This window comes from Quercus suber, unplaced genomic scaffold (genome assembly GCF_002906115.3).
Source record: "Quercus suber isolate HL8 unplaced genomic scaffold, Cork oak 2.0 scaffold_67, whole genome shotgun sequence".
In the NCBI taxonomy this organism is placed as follows: Eukaryota; Viridiplantae; Streptophyta; class Magnoliopsida; order Fagales; family Fagaceae; genus Quercus; species Quercus suber.
In genome coordinates, this window is record NW_027069532.1 from 1,868,656 (window position 1) to 1,879,336 (window position 10,681).

A 10,681-nucleotide genomic window follows, 5' to 3' on the forward strand; every position below is an offset into this window, starting at 1 on the left:
ACTTGAGGCAAGAAAAAACATTCTTGACAATTGTCGTTTAAATGGCATAGCATGTTCAATTCAAGCATGCCACTTTCTAAACCTCCTTTAGAAAGTGACATGTTGAGTGATCATTCCGCACTAGACCTGTCAGCAAGCTGGCTTGCATTCAATGATGTAGCATGTTCAAGTCAGGCATGCCACTTTCTAAACCTCCTTTAGAAAGTGACATGTTGAGTGATGATTCCACACTAGACCTGTCAGCAAGCTGGCTTGCATTCATCTGATTATCGCTTCTAAGGTTTTTGCGTATGACTTTTCATTCTATAGTCTCTGAAGTTTATAGAATTCAGATTCTTATTCTTTTGTAGGCATTCAAGTACAACTATCAAGTTTGTGATAAATGTGTGTTTTGATCATCATTTGCAGGGTATCCCAAATCTTAAATTGTGAAAATTTATTTTTCTTGTTCTTTGATAATTATTCTAACTAGCATTAAACCCGCGCAATACGCGGGGAACATTTTACACATTTAAAATACCATCAATTTGACACAACAATATAATAAATACAACAATTAATATGTTTATTAAAGGCTTTGTTTTAATAATACCAATCAACTCAAAAAAACAAAAATGACAATTGCAGGATATAGAGTTAGGTTCAATAACATTGTCAAAAGTCCAAAATTCCCCATAGCAGAAATTAAAGTTTAAGAACTCATTAAACCAAAAAACATTTAGTGAGCTAAGCCATATTCTAGCCCTGATGAACTGTAAGTGCCAGCTTTGTTTCACTTGGATGAATTGGGCCATCATCATTCACCTGCAAAAACTATAGCACAATTACAAATACATATCTTCTCACATGCATTATTTTTATTTTGTCCATCTTGAACATGCCAACTACAAAGGTATACACTATAAGAACAAAATGGATTCTTTGGTGTGCTAAATGGATGATTGTTGTCCAACCAGAGGCAATAGCATAATGAAGACCTATTTAAATGTAACCTCTGAATGATAGAAGCAAATACAATTTTTTGAGCTCCACTTTCAAAAATTGTTTTCTTTAGTAGAAGTGCACTTCTATTCATAATCCACTCAAACTATTTTTGCTAATCTATAACAATCACCAAAACTAAGGAGAACATATTCAATGATAATATAAAGTAAAATTCCAATGTATAAATACAAAGAAACAATATTTCAATATCTATTGGAAGAAACACTAAATTAAATCTATGAAAAGTTGAAAACCACAAAACAACCTAAAAAAAAATTGGAAAAGAAAAATAAATTCATATTTTTTCTCTACCAAGTTATACTTTGCTCAATCTTTTGTAGCCTAAATTCTAAGAATGCATCTTATAATCCTAGCCACCAAATCTCCTCCATGGAAGTTTCAAGCGTGTAATGGTCATAGGCACTATAGTTTCAAAAATTTTCTTTTTTTGATAAGTTGTAATTCAAATGGTTCTTTAGAAATTTTTTACTAAACTGATGTCCAAAGTTGAAGCACATACATGCTGGAGGAATTGCATCTAAAATATCATCTCTAACAAATTTAAACACATCAATAGTTTGGATATTTTCTATTTTCTTAACCTTTTACATAAGAGGACAATGTAGTGATCCAAAATTATAATGGATATTCTAAATTAACTCTTACCCAAAAAAGAGAAGAGTCTCTGAACACGGGCGTGAGTGCGTGCTCAAAGGCTAGTATATAGTATTAGATTAGATTAGATTCCTACTGGCAAATTTTCACCCTCATAGTCATTTCTCTCCTCTTGATAAGCATGAGCTTCCATACTTTGCCTTGTCTTTATTTATAGTCTTCCATACTTTGCCTAGTCTCTATTTATAATCGTCCATACTTTGCATTGTCTCTATTTATAGTCTTACATGAATATCAATATACTATCTTCTCAAATTCCTAATGAACCTTAACCAGCCCCTACAGTTTTAATTTTCACACTAGTTCATCTAGAATTCTCTGTAGCCTCACTCCTATCCTTGTGCAAGCATCCTTGATCCTCACTATTGTAAAGCTAACACTCTTTATTGCGAATCATATTGTGATTAATTAATTATCCTTACACAAAAAACGTAGAACTCCCTATGTAGTAAAAAGAACTCTACAGCAGTGAAAATTATTTGTTTCCTAGAGGTCATTGCTCACTCAGTGAGTTGCTTGAGAGCTATATGGCTTCCTTGAATGTTTGCACAATGGTCTTTGGATCAATCATCGAATTCTTGAACCATTCCTCATGTCACTTATTTATTCCTTTCTGAATTTGCTGTTATGATTGCTACCCTTCATTAGCTCAACTATTCCTCTTTCACATCATCCTCATAAAGAAGGTAAGATTACTGCAATCAGTCTTCCATACCATCGTGAGGTGTTATTGTTTCAAAACTGGAAATATACACTAAATCCATTTTTATGGACTAGCAATTACCATTTTTGTCATGCATTTTGTGATTGTACAAGAATCAAACACATGAAACATAATTCCTGCCTCTAAGATAGGGAATCAGTACTTATCAAACACATGCACTTTAACTAATTTATAAGGTAAGATAAATAAATAAATAAATAAATAAAAGCATATTTTTGTGCAAGGATTATAGTGTTGTTTAGCAGAATCATGATGTAAGGATTATATTATTTACTGAGTTTGGTTTATTCCTGAGAATTTTGTTTATAGAAAATTGATTTGATACAAGCTCATTTTAACATTTGAATATAGCTTGGGGATAATAATCTATTAACATGCAATTGTTTCAATTTTTCAAAATAAAAATCTATGATGCCAATTATTAATCTAACAGTTGCTCAAAATATCATAGAAACTTTCATTCATGAAAATCAAAGTCCAAATTCTGAATTAAGAGGAAATTACCTGTGCAAGAACCCATGACTATGGCAAAAGGCAAAACCCTTTTGCCCCATCACCCTATGGATCAAACAAACAAAGTGTTCTTTTGAGTTTTGACAAAGGAATGCATAAGAATAGAGTCACAGACACACAGAGAAGAATAAGAGAGAGAGAGAGAGAGAGAGAGAGAAATGGAAGCAGCAAAGGGATTGATGAGAAAGAAGAATACCTCTGAAGCAAAGGGAGGCAGCACTCCCAGCCGGTGGCAACTCTGCACAAAAACAACAAATACTATAGTGTAAACATCCAAACCGAGTCAAGAATACTATAATTTAGTTTTAATTTTTCTTGTTAACAAAATACTTCTACAGTTGCAATTTTGAGCTAAGTCTTCCGTGTTTTTTTTTTTTTTTTTTTTTTAATTTTTTTAAATAATATGGGAAAAAAAAAAAGGGAATTGATAAAAGGCACACCCAACTTACATGGAGTCTGGTCTTAACAACCCACAATGGATTTGTTGTGATGGAAGTGGCAGCCCCAGCACCCGCATCAGCATAATGGTTCTTTTCGAGGAAGTAATGAGCACATTCATAGAGGCAGGATTATCTACATTTGACCTTCCTGTTAAAACAATACATAAGGCTACCATTCCTTCTACAAATGGAGTTATTCTCACTTTATTCATCATTCAAAATTGAAAGCAACTGCTTATATTAGATTGAAATTCTCACTATCATAAAATTTCTTATTTAGTTTCTAAAGTTTCAAAAGGGAAGAAATTATTCTAGTACTAAGATTGAAAACTAAGCATAGTACTAAGATTTTCTTATAAGTAAATATATGTAAGATTTATATAATCTATATGTTTGTTACAGTAATAATATGCTCAGCTCTGAAGCTACTTTAAGAAAAATCAAATCTCCAGCAACCACTATTGTTAGATGTCATATTCAGGAGCCTAATGAGGAGAAACTTTTACCTACTACTAGATAGCACATTATGTAATGACGGTATATAACTTAACAAAAACATGCCCCTACTAAACAATCACTCAGGAATGAAGCATTATTTACTGAGAAACTGGATAGAATCAAAGAAATTCAATACAAATCATAAGGACCAAATCTCAGTGTTTCACAAAGGTTTAGAATAAAACATAATCACTAATTTTCTTTTGTGTTGGGGGGGAACTAGAATTCACTTGAAGTATTTCTTTACCTGCAGGGCTTGGAAAATATAGGTGGCAAGCCCATTTCATTGGGAAATGTAACAACTGTTCTTGAGGGACCCATGACCCATCTAACAGAGTCTGATGCAAGTACCATATAATTGGTAGTGTTGAGCATTTTAATATTAAATAATTAAAATGAATAAATATTATAACATAAATGTAAAGATGTGAGAGTGAATATGGAAGATGAAGCTTTAGTGAAAATGTTTAATCTCACGTTCAAAAGAAAAGAGGCTATTTTATTCTTTTTAATTGTGGTGATTAATGGGCTAAAATATATTGTCTCAAATATTGGGCTAGATACATGCGCTTTAGTCCAAATAGTGTTGTGTAATTCCTTTTTTTACATTAATAATAGTGCAGCAAGAACAAATTGAGGCCATTCTTCTTTCCGTTTCTTCATCTTATCTTCCCTCTTCTTCCTACTTGAATCTTGACCCAGGATTTTCTGATAGCCTCAGCCTAAAATTCTGTCAAAACGTGAAGAAAACACTAAAATTACTTCTAACATTCTTGCTGTTCAAAAGGCTGACAAAAATATGAGACAAGGAAGGCGCTAAACCTCAGCGTCCCTAGCCGCCTTTTACACTAGCATCCTACGCCTCTGAAGAGCCTCAGTTCTCTTCAACTTCTGCTCCACTTCAGAAAGTTTCTCTTTTTGCTCTATCACCAAAAATAATCATTAATATAAAAAGGTATATTAATTTCAACAAATAATCCAGCAGAAGGTAGCTATAACAATAACAAGAACAGATATCTTCCACTCACTCCTAGGTGAAGCAGGAGGCAAGCCATTTGGGAACTCAATTAGACTTGCACCTAAGCTGGAAGAGACATCTTTGCCAGTTTGAAGGTCCCGCTGACGTGTAGTGACTGTCATTTCCTTCTTATTATCTCCCAATAAATCAAGAAACTCCTTTTTTGGTTTCTTCTTATTAGTATTGATCTCACCATCTGAGATTTGATCTTCATCTTCCACATAATCAGTATCTTCAAATACTCTCCCTGATCGAGACTTTTTACCATCCTCACCTGATCTTGACGAGAGGTGATCTTTCACATTTACATCATATCTTCCATCAACACTACTCTTCAACACCCTTGATATCTTCCATTGTTTCCTGCTCCCTCCTTCCTCATCATCTTCATACTCCACAGTTCACACCATAATCAACAGTAGCCTTGGGTGTTTTGAGCTTTTCGAGGCATTTAATCTCGTCATCATCATCATCTTCATCTAACACACGTCTCTTAGAGATCTGTTTGCTTTTGCGAATAGGCTGTATTTATCAACTTGGTTTATGGAAATATTTTCTTCAGGCATCCTCCAACTCCTTGAAGCCCTCGTAAGCCACTTCCCTTCTCTGAAGTAAAGGAAAATTTGTCATCTGAAATGTCCTGCAGCACAAATATATATTAGAGAGAGAGAGCCTCAAAAAGATGCCTACCAGTCTTTGAATTGGACAACAAAACAGTGTTGCACAAACAAGGCCGCAAAAAATTGGAAGCAAAGGCATCACAGAATATGATTCACTGGGCTAAAATCGAAGGGAACAAGAAATATTATTTCCTATACACCAACAAGAACATCATAAGGAATTTCTGGCAGTTAAGGTGACACAAAATCCAGTGTAACAACTTTAAATTTTGTGTGCACCACTGCAACCACATCTAGAAGAGGTTACCATGAAAATTTAAAATTCAAATTTTGCATACAATCTGATTCCTCATTCAGTGATAAAGAAAAAAGCAATTGACATGTAGCTATCCTGCTCATATGTTATGCCCAGCTGTAATGTCCTCAATTTTGCTATGCCATGGATATGAATTAAACCTTGTTGCATACAGTTGGTACAGATTCAATAAATTTTGAAGAATAGGTTAATGATCCTTTATACTTGAACAATCAACTTCTGTTGCAGCCGAGCAGCATCTGAAATACGAGAAGCTTTAGTAGCAGAAGACCATGATATAGACTTGGCATGAAATTTACCTGTGCAAGAACCTATGACCATGGCAGAAAGCAAAACCCTTTTGCTCCATCACCCTATGGATCAAAGAAACAAACTTTACAGTGTTTCTTGAGAAATTCTAGTCCTTAAATTGAGAACAACCATAATACAGTTATGCACTATAACTCAATTTTCTTTATGCAATTCAATTCCCAAGTCACAGTGTCATTTAAAACTCATTAATCCATCAAAACTAACAATCCAAAAGACAACAAAACAAATAATGGAGAGAAACTCTGCAACCCCTATAGACCCAACAAATAGATAAAGCCAGAATTAGAACTCTTTGCTCATCGAAATACCAGAAATCCACCATACCAAGAAAACATCTACATTTTCATCAAAAATAAAAATAAAAATAAAAACCCCATGATCACAAAAAACAATCCAAACGCCTGACAAGCAGCCACAAAAACTTAAACAACACACATTCTCGTCAAAATTAAGAAAACCCATGATCAAAAAAAGCAATCACAATAGCTTGAAAAATACTCACTTGACTCGGCTGAGTCTGTTAGAGCGTTCCTCCTCAGCCATCAACTCCACCCCCAAGGACATTCCCTCCTCAACACAGACCCGACTGGCAAGTATCTTAGCGTTTTGTTCTTGACACCCAACTGGGTAAAAATTAATAGAGAAGTAATTGAGTTTGATCAAAGCATAGAAACAAATTTTAGAGAGAGAGAGAAACCTGTGCTGCGAATGTGTAGAGGGTGGGAGCGGAGCGGAGAGTCTCCACCGGTTGAGAATTTGTCTGTTTTTGATGAGATATGTAGCAAACGGAGACAGCACTCCTCACCTTTTGCCGATTCCTCTCTCTCTCTCTCTCTGTTTTTGAATGTTGCTAAACTCAACGGTAATATTTTTTTGAAATTCAAAAGAGAGAGTTGGACTTGGATCACTGTTCAACGGTATGGGCCTATGCTCGTTTTAATTGGACCAATTGTTATTAAAATTTTGAATCTGAAATAAATGATAGTATTTTCTAGCCCACTAAAAAAAACGCTAAATTTATTATCAGTATATATATTAAAAAATCAGTAGTGTTTGGAGTGAAATTAAGTTGATTTGTGTTTCCCATAAAATAAATAAATAATTTGATGAAATTTATTGATCACCCTTTGTCCATCATGACAAAAAAGGGCGATAGTGTGGGAGAGTAGGATAACGTGGACGTAAATACTTCTTTTTTTTTTTAATGTATTTAGCTAAAGAGAGAGTTAGCTTAGCTAATTGTGGTTGTAAATACATGTTTTTTTTTATTTAATTTGATATATTTGCTATTTGAGTAGCTTTTACATTATATATGGAGTTTAGAGTTTAGATTCTCTACCCATTCATTTTGATATCATTGAGCTAAATTATTATATTTTAATTATTATCAATTTCATTTTCACATGCCTATGTTGAATTGAATATTCTATTATATTATGATATGTGCTCTTTGTAAGAAATCTAGGGCTAAAATTGATATTATTGGTCATTAAATTTAACATAGAATACATAACTTGTTTATTATTACTTAAAAAAAAAAAAAAAAAAAAAAAAAAAAAAAAAAAAAAAATTATTATTACTTAAAAAAAAAAAAAAAAAAAAAAAAAACAAGTATAGAGCTTATCAAGTTAGTCATCCTATTTCGCTCTATGGTTTTCAAGACCGATTGAGTTTAATAAGTATTCGTTTTATGGTTTAACATCCGCTAGTTTCCTTGCCTATGTTATTCTAAAAAAAAAATGTGTATATATATGTGTTTCTTTGCTTATATGTCTAACGGAATAATGATGTATCATTTTTTAAGTAATTTGACAACTTTCTCATTATTTAAAAGTTATGCATAAGTGCAAGTCACAAATGTGAGTTGTCAAACAAAGAACTTCTATGTTTAAAGATTATAAAGTCATGGGGAGAAAATAATGGTAAACACAAGTCTTTCTTCTCTCCCTCACCACCTTTCTCAAATTTCCCTTCTTGTTATATGTAAATAAAAGTTCTAAGCTTATGCATTTTATGTGTTGTACTATTTTTCTATTGTTTAGTACCTTAAGCTTGTAATGATAGAGGACCAATAGCCTATATTAAAAAATATTTGAATTTTGGGTTTGACTTTCTCATTATTGCTTTTCTAAGAATCCGAAGGGATTCTAAGCTCTTTTTCTTCATTTTTTTTTTTCCCTTTAAAAAATTGACCTTGAATACTAAAGTGTAAATTTAAGGAGACATTAGAAACTTCATAATTACAGTTGCATTTTTTTCCTTAGAAAATCATTTAATTATCCTATGGAGAGACTAGGTAAGGCTTTTACTAGCTAATGCATATTACCTTTTTCGAAACATAATTTTTTTTCTTCTTTAAAGAAATAATTGATAACGATAAGAAGATAGAAAAGATAAGAAGGAAGGACCTCTCCCACTTCTAAATAAAAGACCTAATTAGAAAGAGAGATAAAACAAAGTTATCGACATTATAAAAGCTTGTCCATTTAGCAAGATTATGGATTAAATGGTTTGTTTGCCTTTTTACAATACAAAAAAAATCATAGAATAGTTTGTAAATTACTATTTTAAGTATCTTTTTATTTTATGTTTTAAAATTTGATATATCATTTTATTATTTTCTTACTCCTTTTTTAATTAATTAATCTATTTTTTATAACCAGATTTTTTTTTTTTTTGAGAAGGAAGTCAACTTATATTATTCTAATGAAACGATTAAATCAGTTTGAACAAAATGAAAAATTGATAATGGAACATCCTCTATCCATACAATGAAATTTGACAAGCTAAGTGCTAATCTCGCTAAGCCGTGTGCAACTTTGTTACTCTTTCTCTTTGTACGAGAATAGGATAATTCTATGAAATTTCTCTCTACTACTTTTGCGTCTTGAATGAGTAGATCATACTATGCCAAGCCTGCCTTTTTAGACCTTCAAGCTTTCCTAACGACGCTCGAGTCCCCTTCAAGCACAACTCTGTCTACGCCAATTTCTGCAGCAAACTCAATGGCTCGTGCTGCTGCCATAGCTTCAATCTCCACTGGTTTATATGCTTGAGTCACATTTTGAGCAAGTGATGCTATAACCAGCCTTCATGATCTCTAACCACAATCCAATACCTGAACGGTTTGAGCTTGAGCAAAGAGCCCCATCATAATTGATTTTGAAGTAACCTGGTGGGGGTGGTTTCCACTTTATGAGTCTAGCTTGTGGAGTCCGTGTTTGAGGTATTGGGTGGGTAGCGTTAAACTCAGCTAGCCATTCTGCAGCAAACCGAGGCACCTGATCAATGGACTGATGGGGCTGCTGGTTACGCACCTGGTTCCGCTGCTGCCATATACACCACGCTGTCACTGAGAAAAGTGCAGCCCTCTTGCCATTATCAAAAATCCAAGCCAGCAACTCTCCAAAGCTTCGGACATCCACCACAGACCGAAAATCCCACTCTGCTGCAGCCCACGCCCCATCCAATTCTAAGCAAGACCATAGAGAGTGCGACATAGTTTCTTGTGTTGTCATGCACCTATCACAGCAGTGGTCTGAGAGAACCATACGCCTAACCAGATTGCTTTTTGTTGGTAGTGAATTTCTGCAAGCACGCCAGGTGAAGTGTTTCACCTTATTTGGAACATCAAGAGCCCATATTTTTTTCCAAAGAGATTGTGTTGGATCGGGTGGACCTGAAATGGAAGCTCCTGTTTCTTGTTTCTTCAGAAAATGGTAACCAGACTTGCAAGAATACTCTTCGTTCTCAACCTGTGGCCAGAAGACAGAATCCGTAGCAGCAGTTTTTGATAATGGGATTTTTTTTTATCAAGTCCACCTCTTGTGTTGCAAAAATCCCATCTATCATCCCATGGTTCCAAGTTCTACTCTCCTGATTGATCAAGCAATCCACCGTTGCTTCTTCCATTAAATACAGAATAGGGGATGAGATTTTTGTTGGATGTTTTATAGGTAACCAGCAGTGTTGCCAGATTTTGATGGACTTTCCATCTCCAACCCTCCAACAAGCACCTTCAAGAATCACATCACGCCCTTTGAGAATGTTTTTCCAAGCATATGAACCTGATTTTGACTCCTTTGCATCTAAGATGGAGCAACGTGGGAAGAACTTCGCTTTGAAGACTATGGAAGAGAGTCTGTATTGTTGAGGAGCCTCCAGGTCTATTTGGCAAGTAAAGCATCATTGAAATATATTAAGTCTTTGAAACCCATTCCACCTACCAATTTAGATTTTGTTAACTCTTCCCATCGGACCCAATATATCTTTCTTCTATCTCCACACTATCCTCACCAAATTTTTTTAACCATGGCTTCAATCTCATAACACAACCCAACCGGCAATTTGAAGCAGCCCATTGCGAAGGTTGGGATAGCTTGACTCACCGATTTAATGAGCACTTCTCTCCCTGCTTGTGAAAGTAACTTTCCTTCCCACCCTTGTAATTTTCTCCAAACTCTTTCTTTGATATAATTGAAACTCACTCGCTTCTCCCTTCCAACCAAAGATGGTAGCCCCAAGTACTTCTCGTAGAACTTGATCTCTTGAACTCCAAAGAGGATTTTGATTACATTCTTG

At 34.3% G+C, this 10,681-nt stretch overlaps 1 long non-coding RNA gene across 5 annotated transcripts; it reads right to left on the reverse strand.

Annotated features, from left to right (window-relative positions):
• Positions 1 to 278: 278 nt before the first annotated feature.
• Positions 279 to 6,903, reverse strand: LOC112018568 (uncharacterized). 5 transcript variants are annotated; one of them, XR_010628796.1, is made up of 8 exons: positions 6,798 to 6,903; positions 6,603 to 6,723; positions 6,088 to 6,141; positions 4,863 to 5,492; positions 4,657 to 4,757; positions 3,346 to 4,564; positions 3,093 to 3,134; positions 279 to 804 (listed from the first exon to the last, which is right to left on the reverse strand). It is a non-coding gene; the product is annotated as an uncharacterized LOC112018568 (long non-coding RNA). The 5 variants fall into 5 exon arrangements; XR_010628799.1 differs by having other exon boundaries at positions 279 to 813; positions 6,603 to 6,903; XR_010628798.1 differs by having other exon boundaries at positions 279 to 2,941; positions 6,603 to 6,903.
• Between the last annotated feature and the right edge of the window lie 3,778 nt (positions 6,904 to 10,681).